Here is a 9,895-nt window from a genome sequence, read left to right as displayed (position 1 = left end):
GCAACATTTGTCTCTTCACTCACTTCCATGCTAACATCGCAGCATCTGGCTGTGAGCATGTGCTATTGTGCACGAATATCATGCACATGGAATGGACTACCTTGGCCAGTCCTGAGATCAATGGAGTCTAGTTCAATTTGTAAATGTGTAAAAGTAAGATTTTCTCATGCTAAATGTAGATAAAAGTGCATACAAAAATAGAACTGAAACACTCTGTTGTTTAAACAAACCCTCAGACTATTTTCTGAATCTTTCCAACCATTCCTTTCAATTGGATACAGACAGCTGTTAAAATGCTTTCAATTAGAGGTGCAAAATTACAATTCCAAATTTTCTTAACCTACAAGAGCAAAGCAGTGTGACCCTTAAACACCGCTGTGATATTTGTAGTTTTGTGACAAACAACTGGAGCTAGTCTTAGCAGAAGGGAGAGTTCCTCTGCCCGATCCAATTTTGCACCAACTATAAATCTTGGATGGGCCAGTAAATTATTAGCGTCTCTGATGGTTGCCAGGCAACTGTACATAATTCACAGAAACACCACAATGTTTTGTTTTTGCTCATTGATTTTTGTAAACATTAAACAAACAAGATACAACATGTTAATTTGTGAGACCTACAGGTGCTCATAGGCAGACGGATTTAGCTCTAGACAGACAGGTTGTGACTTTGTACAAAGATATTAGAACTGTATCAGTTTAAGTATATATAAAAACAAAAATGTCAAATTATCCCCATATTTGGTTAAACCCTGTTGTATTTGACTGAAATCAGTACACTGCCAGCTCACTCAGCAGGTAACTTGTATGTGACAGTTCTCCAGTATGAAGAGTGACAATACATTAGCCTAAATTTGTAAAACACAGAGGAGAATAAAACAGCAATTTCTTCCTAACCTAAGTTTCTTATAGCTGTTGTTCTAACTCTCTGATCAATACGGGTCCACTCAGTTCTAATTCCTCGATTTAATTTGGCCTGATTCAGTCCACCCACTGCTTTCACTCACTAAATGCGCAAAGAGGCTAGTTATAAATAATCAATAACACTTCAATGAATTGCCAATACAACTCCAACAGAATGAATTTGAATGCTGTCTTGATGCATGCTAATTCATCCAGGTAAGTAAATACAAAAAGGATGATTCTGTTCATCAGGACGTAGCGTTTTCAGTGGGAGAAACGTTTCGTCACTCATCCAAGCGATTTCTTCAGTACTCATGGTACTCGTGGCTTTTGATCAAGGGGCTTTGATCAGTTGTTGTTGATCAATGGTCATGACAATGTGCGTATTAATGATCAAGGAACTGACCTCACAACCCAATGACAACTCATTCAGTTTCCTAGATTCAGTCATTGTGCAAATATACTGTTTATAATATTGGGGAAACCTGAAGTCAGCTGAGACTGAAGGAGTCACTTGGATGAAAGACAAAACATTTCTCCCACTGAAAACGCTACGTCTAGTTGAACAGAATTCCTTTTGGAATTTGAATGTTGAACATGAAATCGACTGTTCACAGATTTACTTTAACCCATGACTATGCCACACCATTTTGGCTCTTTCATCTATTTTTATGTGACATCCCCTGGTGAGTAATAGGCGAACAGGACTTCCTTTCCTGTGTTGCTGTTTAGGCTCAAATCGGTTTAATGTTTAATGGCCCGCAGTGACGAAATAATAACTTCCACAGAAACAGCCAAGGTGTACTCTCAGTGGCAGGGGAACAATATGAGAACAGCACCACCAAGGCTGGAGACAGAGCAATACTGGAAGAGCATATGGAAGAAGGACGCAACCCATAATGGTGATGCTCAGTGGCTAGTGGATCTGAGGGCAGACCCCAGCAACCTCCCTGAACAGGGTCCATTAACCATCACAGTGGCAGACATCTAAGAAAGTGTCTCCAGTATGAAGAGTTGGACAGCACCGACAGCACCAGGCCCCGACATGGTTCACTACTGGCTGAAGAAGCTGACTGCACTCCACAAGCGCCTGGCAGCACAAATGAACCAGCTGCTAGTTAACGAGAGACACACTGGATGGCTAACCTAAGGCCGGACAGTCCTGATCCTCAAGGACCCCCAGAAGGCACCGGTCCCATCCAACTACCGACCAATAAGCTGCCTCAGGACCACGGGGAAGCTCCTGTCATAGTGGCTAAGATGAAGAGGCACCCTCCTGACCATGCATGGAGGGTTTCACCCCAAATCCAGCAGCCTGAGGCTGTATGCTATGCGGAAGGAAGGAGGCCACGGACTGGTGAGTGTCAGCACCACAGTCCAGGATGAGACAATGAACATAAAACAGAAAGAAATGATTTGCAAGCTTCAGAACATCAAAAAACACAACGAAGGCTTGCAAGTAAAGCTTGAGGAAGCTCTGGAAAAAAAATAAAGAAAAAGAACAACAGGACATAAAGCATAGAGACATGCATGTGCAAACTCCAAGGCATGGAGAGAAAATACAGGGGGCTGCAGGTAAGCCTTGATGAAACACTTCACAAAAATCAAGAGTTGCTTCAAGAGAAAAAGCAACAGGACATAAAACAGAAAGAAATGGACTGCAAGCTTGAAGACACGGAGGAAAAGTACAGAATGCTCCAAATAAGGCTTGATGAAACACTGCAAGAAAATAAAGAATTTCTTCAAGAGAAAGAGCAACAGGAGATAAAACAGAAAGAAGAAAAACTTCTTCTTCTCCAGGACTTTGAGAGGAAAAATCAAAAAATGCAAGAATTTTAAAATACAATGAAGTACAAAGCAACTGAACTGGAAGAAGAAAAGGAAAAACTGGAAAACCAATGCTCAGAGATGAAAAGTAAGATCAATGAAATGCTGAGAAAAAAAACACACAACTTGAGGAAATTTCTAACAACTTCAAGTCCAAAAACACTCTAATGGAGGCGCAAAAGCAACAACAAGAGAAGACACATGAAGACCTGCAGTGTAAGCTTCAAGAAATTCAGAGAAGTAGTCAGCAGTTAGAAGAAAATTACCCAGGGTGGCAATGTCATTTTATTTATTTTTTTATGTAACTTCTTTTGCATTTTGTTACATGTGGAAATAAATTGCAAGAGACCTTCCTACACAAAGAACAATGCCATATTTCAGCAATTTACCAATAAATAAAGTTGTGGTCCAGATCCAAAACTATTTAATGGGTTTTTCTTTTACCAATGTGTTCTCCACAATTTAATGAAATTCATTCATTTTTGTAATTTTGCTGGCAGACAGAAGAACAGTGCTGAAGATGTACTGCCTTGGCAAAGTGGCAAAATGCTATTACAAATCAGGAATGCAGAATAAAGAAAAACTTCAGAAAAATTCATTTTAAATCCTTTTTTTTTTTCTTCTGTGCAAAAATAATGGGTGAGTTGACTCAGAAAGTAAATTTGGGGGACTCTCTGGGACCATTTAAAACGGTGCCAAAGATTTAAACAAGCCCTTGTTTAATATGCTTCTCATTCTGCCATCCTCAATGAAAACAAATGAACTGAGCAGCATGAGACATGGGGTTAGCAACTCTGATCTTGTTATCCCAAAAGAAGTGATGTGACAGATTTTTAGATGCTTCAGCTTTTTGAAATGCTAATGGAGTAAATTAAAAAACACAAGGGGAACACCCATGAATGTCCATAAGCATATGTAAAGTATTCAAGCCTCACAGGCACACACAAACACATGCAAAGACAAAGTACTGCGGCAGCAAGTACAGTATTTGTTACTGCGGTGATTCCACTGAGAAAGGCTGCACTTTAATGTCCTGCACAATCAACACTGCATCTGAGCACTGCTCTTCTCATTTTGGTTGTACAGTATTTGACAGAGCAAGCAGGGTCATCAAGGTGACACAGATGAGTATGAGAAGAACTGTGGGATTGACAGCCATGGCGTAACAATTTTGCTACCCGAGCAATCTGCACTTTGGTCTCAGACCTTGCTAGTAAGGAAGACCTAAGCCACAAATCAAAGCTTTGGATTTTACTGCCCAATCCTTGTCAAGACCAAGGCCTGCAACTGTTACACCACCTGAAAACAGGGGGGAAAGAATCACAAGAGTGATTTTCAGTTGCTTCTCTCATGCAGTAGTTTAATGCAATCAAAGATGAACATTAAGTATTTTACATTCTGTACTCCTCAATGTCACACACACTGTAAACCCGGATAAGTTCAATACACTTAAATCGTTTGAGGAAACCGATTCCCTTCAAATGATTTGAGTAATCAACCCAAAACAAAAAATTAACTGATTTAGTCAAGTAAACTTAAAAGTAAAATTGTCACAATTTACTATATTGAGTCATCGCTACCTAAAGTGTATAAGTATTCAATATTTCAAAAATAATTTGTTTAAGTACAGTTAACTTAATACTAATAGAAAAAACTAAGTTGTTTAAGTGGTGCTAATATTACAAAACTCACTTTTTTGCGTAGTGTTTAATTAAAAGCGTCTTTTAATTAAATGTATTATTATTACTAAAACTTAATATGTCAAGGCAAACACACTCAAAACCAAAGACCACTAAAGTGTTTTTTTTTTTTTTTTTTTTACTTTATTCATAACAAAACAAGACTTTTGTTTTCCTTTGAACAGTATTCCAATTTTTACACATGGAGCTTCTAAGAAGACATTTCTTTAAGAAACAAACACAATATTTCAGTTGTTCCTAGCCACTTTTTGACAGGAATTTATTTGTGGTCTCTGAGGTAGTTTTTTTTCAACAGTAAGTTTTTTGTTTGCACAATTGGACTTCCAATAAAACATTTTCTTTAAAACAATCCTTTTAAACAGATAAAACTGTGTATCACAAGTAAAGAACTTTGGTGCGACACTCTGGGTAACAAGTTGTAACAGTAAAACTTATTTTCACAAATATTTTAACTTGGAAAAATAAAAACTATGGAATAAGGAATGGCCCCAGCGAGACAATGAAATTAAAGGAATAGTTCACTGATTTTACATAATAAGATATGTTCTTACCTTAGCTTTGACGAGTTGATGTGTACCAGTCTTGTCTTTGTGCGTGCCCTCAGTCATGCAAATGGAGCAAAGCCTCTCCCATATATTCCAAATACCTCCACTTTTTGCTCCTTTTAGAAGCTACCGAGCTCCCCCACGTTTTCCCTATTTATGTAAAATTACATGAAAAGTGACACTCTCAAGTTTAGTTTAACTAAATTTAACGTGTGGATTTTCTAAGCCGATAAGAAGGGGTACTATATTACAAGGTGTAATAACACTGTAGGAGCACTTCTTCATCCCCCAGTAACTCAGTCTATGCTCCAGAGTGCACTAGGGTTACTGCGCGCTTGTAATATAGTGCCCTTTTTATCGGCTTAAAAATCTATACGTTAAATTTAGTGAAACTAAACTTAGATAGTGTAACTTTTCATGTAATTTTACATAAATAGGGAAAACGTGGAGGAGCTCGGTAGCTTCTAAAAGGAGCAAAAAGTGGAGGTAGTTGAATATATGGGAGAGCCTTTCTCTCACAAAGACAAGACAGGTATGCATCAACTCTTCAAAGCTAAGGTAAGAACATATCTCAGTATGTAAAATCAGTGAACTACTCCTTTAAGCCCTGGTTTTGCCATCCACTAAAAACAAAAAAGACAATTACAAACACAATAATGACTTCCTGAACTTGAGAAAAAGCTGCTCAATGAAGAGTGAACATTCAATGTATCTATGCACACATTGAAAGCTCATTTTTAGCCTTTGGAGTTTTGGAGGAGGATCGTTTCGTCCCAGATTCAGCATAATCTGCTGGATAAACAGGAATGTATTCTTCATGCACTTTGGGTACTCCAAGTGGAGTGCATAAGTCAGTCCAAACAGGAGACACATTGCCAAAGGAAGACTGCAGATGGAATCCATTACCACATTGCCCTCTAGAAGGATCCCCAGCTGGGAGGGGTTCAGTTCTTGCTCTGGACTTCCGTTTTCACCATTGAAGATGATTCCTATTGGGATTTCAAGGTCACCATCAGCAGCATTCTACAGAGGGGGGGAAAAACTGTGAGTTAACCTGTTGGTGGAGAGTAACACAAGTATAAAAGGTCAAAGTATTGTATTTCTATAAATGCTCTTTATTATTTAAGTACAAGTTAATTGTTCAAATAAAAAAAAAAAAAACAGGAAAATTTGGGGAATCTGTAAGGCTTTATTGTCATTATACAACTGTATAATGAAGTTTGTCCTCTGCATTTGACCCATTCTTCAATGTTGATAAGGCAGCAACCCGTCAAGAGAATGGGTTTTTGTAGATTGGCTGCAGGAGCCTGTACAGCAGGTTGCGACCTAGGCTTAACCTGGAAGGAGGATTAACCTGTTGTGCATATTTTTGTAATTTTTCTTTCATAAAGATGATGAGCTTCATCTAACACCGTCCACTGGTTCACTCTTCTACTCTGGTCCACTCCAGTTGTACATTCTCATTTCGCTCTCTGTAGAACATGTCTCACCCCATAGGCTGACCAGCAACAGCTTTTTCGGTTGCACTGCAAAGCCATTTAGACCTTTGTCCCCAGTCCCACCCAGTCCTTTTTTTTCAGTTTTCTGAGTCATTAAAGGAATTGTGACAAATTGAAGGGCTTAAATGAAACTTAAAAGGCTGGAGGTGCCCGGCCGTGCTCTGGTCCTCCTCCTCTGACCGGGGCCGGAGTCCGGACCCGGCTAACCCTGAACACGGTTTGGATGTGCTCACATCACACAATGGAACCGCGCGGTTTGGATGGACGAGGAAGATGCTAGAACCATTACGCATGAGCAGGGGTTAAGGCTGTGAGGGTTACAGCCTTAAAACATTTATAATAAATACTTTTCACTACTTTGCGGATTTCACTTATTGCGGGTTGTTTTGGGACGTAACCCCGTGGTAAACGAGGGTTCACTGTAGATTGAATTAGCGTGCACATTTGCGTAATGTAATATGCAACTATTTTTGCTTAAAGTTGAAATACAAAGATTTAACTCACCAGTTTGCGTGGAGGTTTGAGGAAAAGTACTCCCTATCGACTGTAGACTGAAACAAACATGTCCAATCCCAGGCAAAACCACCAAAAACGACTTGTCTTAATTTTTTCTGACAAACAAGTCCAGACGTCTCTTCGGTTCCAGTGCCGGGAAAAATATGGGAGGGGCAACAAAAACTTAAAAATAGTGAAAGTGCTTTCAACTAAACATAATCAGTAAACATCAAATTTACTTTTATTATTTGAGTGTTGAGTTTAAAACTTATTCTCTTATAAATAATTGAACTTAAACTATTTATTAGAATAAACTTAAAATAGAAAGGACCATGTTAAATGTATTCATTTTAGTGCATCACATGCAAAACAATATAGGTTAAGTGCAAAAAGCTTCCACCAATGAGTTCTGTCTGACACAGTTATATGATTTTAGTTTTACAAAGAAAATTAATTACCATCAGTGATTATAGCTAAACCATTTGAATGCAAATAACTTTTGGGATTACAGTGCAGTGGAAGAAAGAGCTAATTAATAAACCAAAATAATAATGAAGTTCTTACTATTTGTATTTGAACATGTTTCCTTACGAAATGGATGATAATAGACACATTTTTAGTTCCTCCCGTTAGCTTAACAGCCATTATATAGTATGCAACTGAGGCGCATAACAGCTATGTCTAACTACTCGAAACTATAATAAAATGCTTCTAAAGCTCACAAGACAATGAAGGATTACCTATAGCAGGGGTGTCCAACTCCAGTCCTTGAGGGCCGGTGTCCTGCAGGTTTTAGATATCACCCTGGGTCAACACACCTGAATCAAATGATTAGTTCATTACCAGTCCTCTGGAGAACTTCAAGACATGTTGAGGAGGTAATTTAGCCATTTAAATCAGCTGTGTTGGATCAAACACATCTAAAACCTGCAGGACACCGGCCCTCGAGGCCTGGAGTTGGACACCCCTGACCTATAGCATCTCTTAACAATGTACAGATGACAATTTTATCATGTGTGATCACCATTACCTGAAAACAGAGGAAAGAATCACAAGAGTGATTTTCAGTTGCTTCTCTCGTGCACTAGTTTAATGCAATGAGGAGAATGGGCGAAAGCCCCCTAGTGGAGGATGGAGCCACTACCAATCGATCCCAGTAAAGGCTAACTAGCTGATCAGTAATTTACAGATCGCAGTTCTCTTGAATAAAATGACAACCATTAATGCAACATGAAAAATAATAGATTAATAACAATTTTCTTACATTGTTTTTATGCTTATGTCGACTAATATGAATAAGTATTTACTGTTACTGTTACTTACTACCAAGTGTCATTTCTTTATATTTTAAAGAAAGTACTGTGCAAAAGTCTTGCGCAATCCCCCATTTCTTTATATTTTACTATGGGAAACGGGAAAGAGGTGCAATGATTTCTTAAAATATGTCGAAACATATATGGAAATACAATATATAGAGCAAAAACAGAGTTCGTACAATTTAAACAAGCCCAAAAGTCAGTATTTGGTATGACCACCTTTATTCTTCAACACAGCCTGATCTCTCTTAAGCAGCTTTCTAGTCTTAAGTAGTCTTCAAAGCTCCTCTCTGGATGTTGTCTGCTTTCAGTTTTCTGATCCCACTCTGCTTCAATAATGTTGAAGTTTGGGCTCTGGGGAGGTCAATCCATGACCAACCGTGTCCCATTGTGTGTTTTTCTGTCCAGGTATGCTTTTATTGCAATGGCACTAAGGTTACTGTCATACTGAAAAATAAACTCAGTGCTAATCTGACACTTTTCAGAAAGTACTGTATGGTGGGTAAAAATCTAGGGATACGTTCTATGCTCATGATTACATCAATTCTGAGAAGATTGCCACCTATATATGTCTGTGGTGTGTAAAAAAAAACATAACTTCTTATTTTTTCTTCACTCATTGCAGATAAACATCTGTTTTATATTCTTATTTCTAATTAACTGTATACAATTTAATAGCACATAAAAGACATTTTGTCACATGAGTGGGTGATGCTGAACCAGTGTTGAGATTGAGGGCTAAGTTTTTGACCTAACGTCATTCAAGTGTTATGGAGAAGTTAAATGAAAATTGCCTTAGTGGAAAAAGCTGCCAAGTCAGCATGCACCCTAAAATCTTTAACTCATATAAACTCAAAAGCTTTCTTAGAGGCCAAAGCAGTGTTTATGTTGGTTGGCTCTTTGTTTATTTGGTGTTTTATTTATTACAAAATGGGATCCAACACATTGCAATAAATATTTATAAGTCAAGTTTTGCAAGCAGTTAGGACTTTTTTTGGACCAGGTTGTAATAAATATGGAATTCAAGTAAAAGGTTCAGGAGAGATAGATGGACGGCATAAGTCATCACTTTATTTACTTCTTGAGAACATTTTTTATTTGAATGAATTCTTTACTTTTGGTTTCAACAAACTGTAGTTTTGTTGCTGCACACTTTATGCTTGGCAGTTTGTTGCAGAATAAAAGGAGATAATGGAAGACAACACTTAATATTTTTTATTTATTGCATTGCTACTCAACACATCATGGAAATTCCTGTGGAATGTGAAAAAGAATGAAACGGTTATGGCACAAGCTCATCAATGAAGTAACTGACATGGTTTATTTACACTTCAATAAAAATTTAAAAAAAAAAAAAACTTTTTAAAAATGTCCAAACATCATCAGTTTTTGTAAAAAAAAAAAAAAAAAAAAAAAGTCTCATGACCAAAATGTTTGCTGGAATGATTTCACTGGAAGCACCTCTCAGTGTTTTAAAGAACCTATAATCTCACAGAAAATCACAGCACTATATAAAAACACATTCACAGTGCAACAACAGAGCGCTGAGAAGAAATAAAGTCGACAGGAATGGCTCACAGTTATGTTTAGCAAAGCAAAGGATGACAATGA

General features: G+C 37.8%; 1 long non-coding RNA gene across 2 annotated transcripts; it reads right to left on the bottom strand.

Annotated features, from left to right (window-relative positions):
• Positions 1-5,708: 5,708 nt before the first annotated feature.
• LOC120439570 lies at positions 5,709-7,734 on the bottom strand. 2 transcript variants are annotated; one of them, XR_005612676.1, is made up of 3 exons: positions 7,709-7,734; positions 6,978-7,107; positions 5,709-5,997 (listed from the first exon to the last, which is right to left on the bottom strand). It is a non-coding gene; the product is annotated as an uncharacterized LOC120439570 (long non-coding RNA). The 2 variants fall into 2 exon arrangements; XR_005612675.1 differs by lacking the exon at positions 7,709-7,734 and having other exon boundaries at positions 6,978-7,583.
• Positions 7,735-9,895: the final 2,161 nt, after the last annotated feature.

Source organism: Oreochromis aureus, linkage group 1 (assembly GCF_013358895.1).
Source record: "Oreochromis aureus strain Israel breed Guangdong linkage group 1, ZZ_aureus, whole genome shotgun sequence".
In the NCBI taxonomy this organism is placed as follows: domain Eukaryota; kingdom Metazoa; phylum Chordata; class Actinopteri; order Cichliformes; family Cichlidae; genus Oreochromis; species Oreochromis aureus.
This window is presented reverse-complemented; position numbering and strand designations above follow the sequence as displayed.